General features: G+C 44.9%; 5 non-coding genes across 5 annotated transcripts; all 5 read left to right on the forward strand.

Annotated features, from left to right (window-relative positions):
• The first annotated feature begins 376 nt into the window (after positions 1-376).
• TRNAA-UGC (transfer RNA alanine (anticodon UGC)) lies at positions 377-448 on the forward strand. The gene has a single exon. It is a non-coding gene; the product is annotated as a tRNA-Ala (tRNA).
• A 127-nt stretch (positions 449-575) lies between these two features.
• On the forward strand, positions 576-647 carry TRNAA-CGC (transfer RNA alanine (anticodon CGC)). Its single transcript has one exon. It is a non-coding gene; the product is annotated as a tRNA-Ala (tRNA).
• Positions 648-1,167: 520 nt separating this feature from the next.
• Positions 1,168-1,239, forward strand: TRNAA-UGC (transfer RNA alanine (anticodon UGC)). The gene has a single exon. It is a non-coding gene; the product is annotated as a tRNA-Ala (tRNA).
• Positions 1,240-1,366: 127 nt separating this feature from the next.
• TRNAA-CGC (transfer RNA alanine (anticodon CGC)) lies at positions 1,367-1,438 on the forward strand. Its single transcript has one exon. It is a non-coding gene; the product is annotated as a tRNA-Ala (tRNA).
• A 2,882-nt stretch (positions 1,439-4,320) lies between these two features.
• On the forward strand, positions 4,321-4,392 carry TRNAA-UGC (transfer RNA alanine (anticodon UGC)). Its single transcript has one exon. It is a non-coding gene; the product is annotated as a tRNA-Ala (tRNA).
• The last annotated feature ends 87 nt before the right edge of the window (positions 4,393-4,479 follow it).

The raw sequence follows: 4,479 nt of genomic DNA on the forward strand, positions 1-4,479 counted from the left end.
AGAATGTCCCACAATAAATAGTGAATACATCAATATGCACTCTGAACAAAAATGTTCAATTCCATTGTAATAAAACAAAAATTACCAACAACACACAGTGGTACTGAGTTACACTGCCATCTCTGCGTATTACACTGATTAAAGTGGGAAATGTGCAATAGCTTTACATTAAGGACAAGCTTCAGAGTCTCTACTTGGTATCATCAGAAAACCGAGTTGGAGTGTCGTGCCGGAAGCTTGAAAAGGTCAGCTGATGTATCTCTAAGAATTCACAGTTTTTTTCTCAAGGTGGTTCAGCGATTTGAATAAATGCCAACCCTTGTCTGCAAAAATCTTGACCCGTTTCCTGCAAGTTTCTGAAAGTGGTGCAAATAACGGGGATGTAGCTCAGTGGTAGAGCGCACGCTTTGCATGTGTGAGGCCCCGGGTTCAATCCCCGGCATCTCCATGGCCTGGATTTACGTGCAAAGGACGCACTTCCTACAGGTGACTACTTTTCCTTCTCCTTATGTGGTTCCTGCAGTCACTCGGTGAAAGAATTACTTGTCAGTGCTCCATCCCACTGGGAGACTTTTGGGGATGTAGCTCAGTGGTAGAGCGCATGCTTCGCATGTATGAGGTCCTGGGTTCAACCCCCAGCATCTCCAAACTTTGCCTAATATGGCTAGAAAGCTTTAGCAAACACACTCACGCTTAGTAGTGTCGTCAAGACTCGCAAGGAATCTTTGACGCTTAAACTGGCTTCTTTGCCAGGTCACATAGCAGGACGAGGCTTTTTGCCGCGGCAGATTCTAAAGACTGCATGCAACGTAAGGCAAGGGCAACACTTTACCACCCAGTAAAATGTTTTCAATGGGAACTGGACTTTCAACAAACTTTGCACAAATCAATAGCACAGGCAAATATAGGAAACTTTCTCTAGCCTGATTAAAGTGGGAAATGTGCAATAGCTTTGCATTAAGGACAAGCTTCAGAGTCTCTACTTGGTATCATCAGAAAACCGAGTTGGAGTGTCGTGCCGGAAGCTTGAATAGGTCAGCTGATGTATCTCTAAGAATTCACAGAGTTTTTTTCTCAAGGTGGTTCAGCGATTTGAATAAATGCCAACCCTTGTCTGCAAAAATCTTGACCCGTTTCCTGCAAGTTTCTGAAAGTGGTGCAAATAACGGGGATGTAGCTCAGTGGTAGAGCGCACTCTTTGCATGTGTGAGGCCCCGGGTTCAATCCCCGGCATCTCCATGGCCTGGGTTTACGTGCAAAGGACGCACTTCCTACAGGTGACTACTTTTCCTTCTCCTTATGTGGTTCCTGCAGTCACTCGGTGAAAGATTTACTTGTCAGTGCTCCATCCCACTAGGAGACTTTTGGGGATGTAGCTCAGTGGTAGAGCGCATGCTTCGCATGTTTGAGGTCCTGGGTTCAACCCCCAGCATCTCCAAACTTTTCCTAATATGGCTAGAAAGCTTTAGCAAACACACTCACGCTTAGTAGTGTCGTCAAGACTCGCAAGGAATCTTTGACGCTTAAACTGGCTTCTTTGCCAGGTCACATAGCAGGACGAGGCTTTTTGCCGCGGCAGATTCTAAAGACTGCATGCAACCTAAGGCAAGGGCAACACTTTACCACCCAGTAAAATGTTTTCAATGGGAACTGGACGTTCAACAAACTTTGCACAAATCAATAGCACAGGCAAATATAGGAAACTTTCTCTAGCCTGATTAAAGTGGGAAATGTGCAATAGCTTTGCATTAAGGACAAGCTTCAGAGTCTCTACTTGGTATCATCAGAAAACCGAGTTGGAGTGTCGTGCCGGAAGCTTGAATAGGTCAGCTGATGTATCTCTAAGGCTGGGGTCACACATGCGTGTTTTACGTACGTAAGAGCGCAAAAACTACGTACGTAAAACTCGCATTACATACGGCACAATGCTTCTCAATGGGGCTGCTCCTATTAGCCGTATATTACGGTTCAGTATTATACGGCGTTCTACGGCCGTACAAAATCGCAGCATGCTGCGTTTGTCAGCGTATTGCGCAAATAATACGCCAATGAAAGTCTATGGGGGCGAGAAAAATACGGATTCCACACGGACCAGCAGTGTGACTTGCGAGAAATACGCAGCGCTGTTAGTGAAAAGTCGGTAATTCAATTGCCGGCTTTTCATTTCTCCTGCACAAACCCGACAGGATATGAGACATGGTTTACATACAGTAAACCATCTCATATCCCCTTTTTTTTTGCATATTCCACACTACTAATGTTAGTAGTGTGTATGTGCAAAATTTCAGCGCTGTAGCTGCTGAAATAAAGGGTTAAATGGCGGAAAAAATTGGCGTGGGCTCCCGCGCAATTTTCTCCGCCAGAGCGGTAAAGCCAGTGACTGAGGGCAGATATTAATAGCCAGGAGAGGGTCCATGGTTATTGGCCCCCCCGTGGCTAAAAACATCTGCCCCCAGCCACCCCAGAAAAGGCACATCTGGAAGATGCGCCTATTCTGGCACTTGGCCACTCTCTTCCCACTCCCTGTAGCGGTGGGATATGGGGTAATGAAGGGTTAATGCCACCTTGCTATTGGAAGGTGACATTAAGCCAGATTAATGATGGAGAGGCGTCAATTATGACACCTATCCATTATTAATCCAATTGTAGGAAAGGGTTAAAAAACACACACACACATGATTGAAAAGTATTTTAATGAAATAAACACAGCGGTTGTTGTAATAATTTATTGTTCTCTCAAATCCATTTGCAGTCCCTCGCTTGGCAACATAATAAACACACAAGATACATACCTTCTGATGTACTGTCAGGTCCAACGATGTAATCCATCTGAAGGGGTTAACTAATATTACAGGCAGGAGCCCTGCTAATGCAGCTGTGCTCCGTGCCTGTAATCCCCGGCGAATGAATGAAATGTAGGTCATTGACCTACATTTCATTCATTCGCGGTGATGCGCCCCCTGGTGGATGTCCTCATATGACCTGGAGCGTGGGAAAAAGTTCCCAGGCTGCAGTTCATGAGAACATCCACCAGAGGGCGCCTCACCGCGAATGAATGAAATGTAGGTCAATGACCTACATTTCATTCATTCGCCGGGGATTACAGGCACGGAGCACCGCTGCATTTAGCAGGGCTCCTGCCTGTAATATTAGTTAACCCCTTCAGATGGATTACATCGTTGGACCTGACAGTACATCAGAAGGTATGTATCTTGTGCGTTTATTATGTTGCCAAGCGAGGGACTGCAAATGGATTTGAGAGAACAATAAATTATTACAACAACCGCTGTGTTTATTTCATTAAAATACTTTTCAATCATGTGTGTGTGTTTTTTAACCCTTTCCTACAATTGGATTAATAATGGAGAGGTGTCATAATTGACGCGTCTCCATTATTAATCTGGCTTAATGTCACCTTTCAATAGCAAGGTGGCATTAACCCTTCATTACCCCATATCCCACCGCTACAGGGAGTGGGAAGAGAGTGGCCAAGTGCCAGAATAGGCGCATCTTCCAGATGTGCCTTTTCTGGGGTGGCTGGGGGCAGATGGTTTTAGCCACGGGGGGGCCAATAACCATGGACCCTCTCCTGGCTATTAATATCTGCCCTCAGTCACTGGCTTTACCGCTCTGGCGGAGAAAATTGCGCGGGAGCCCACGCCAATTTTTTCCGCCATTTAACCCTTTATTTTAGCAGCTACAGCGCAGAAATTTTGCACATACACACTACTAACATTAGTAGTGTGGAATATGCAAAAAAAAGGGGGATATGAGATGGTTTACTGTATGTAAACCATGTCTCATATCCTGTCGGGTTTGTGCAGGAGAAATGAAAAGCCGGCAATTGAATTACCGGCTGTTCACAGATATCGCGCTGATTGAAATCTAAATACAGAATATATATATATGTGTCACAATGACATATATATATATATATATATATATATATATATATATATATACATATATATGTTTTCCCCGAACATTTGAGCACATAAATCCATTAGATGTCGGTTTTGCAAGCCTGCGCGAAAATCTCGCAGTACGGATGCCATACGGATTACATACGGAGGATGCCATGCGCAAAATACGCTGACACACCCTGACTACGGATCACTATTTTGGGAACATTTCTCCGTATTACGGCCGTAGTACGGACGTATAATACGTGGCGTATTGTCTTACGCCATGTGTGACCCCAGCCTCAGAATTCACAGAGTTTTTTTCTCAAGGTGGTTCAGCGATTTGAATAAATGCCAACCCTTGTCTGCAAAAATCTTGACCTGTTTCCTGCAAGTTTCTGAAAGTGGTGCAAATAACGGGGATGTAGCTCAGTGGTAGAGTGCACGCTTTGCATGTGTGAGGCCCCGGGTTCAATCCCCGGCATCTCCATGGCCTGGGTTTACGTGCAAAGGACGCACTTCCTACAGGTGACTACTTTTCCTTCTCCTTATGTGGTTCCTGCAGTCACTCGGTGAA

The sequence above is a fragment of the Ranitomeya variabilis genome, chromosome 1 (assembly GCF_051348905.1).
Source record: "Ranitomeya variabilis isolate aRanVar5 chromosome 1, aRanVar5.hap1, whole genome shotgun sequence".
Taxonomy (NCBI): domain Eukaryota; kingdom Metazoa; phylum Chordata; class Amphibia; order Anura; family Dendrobatidae; genus Ranitomeya; species Ranitomeya variabilis.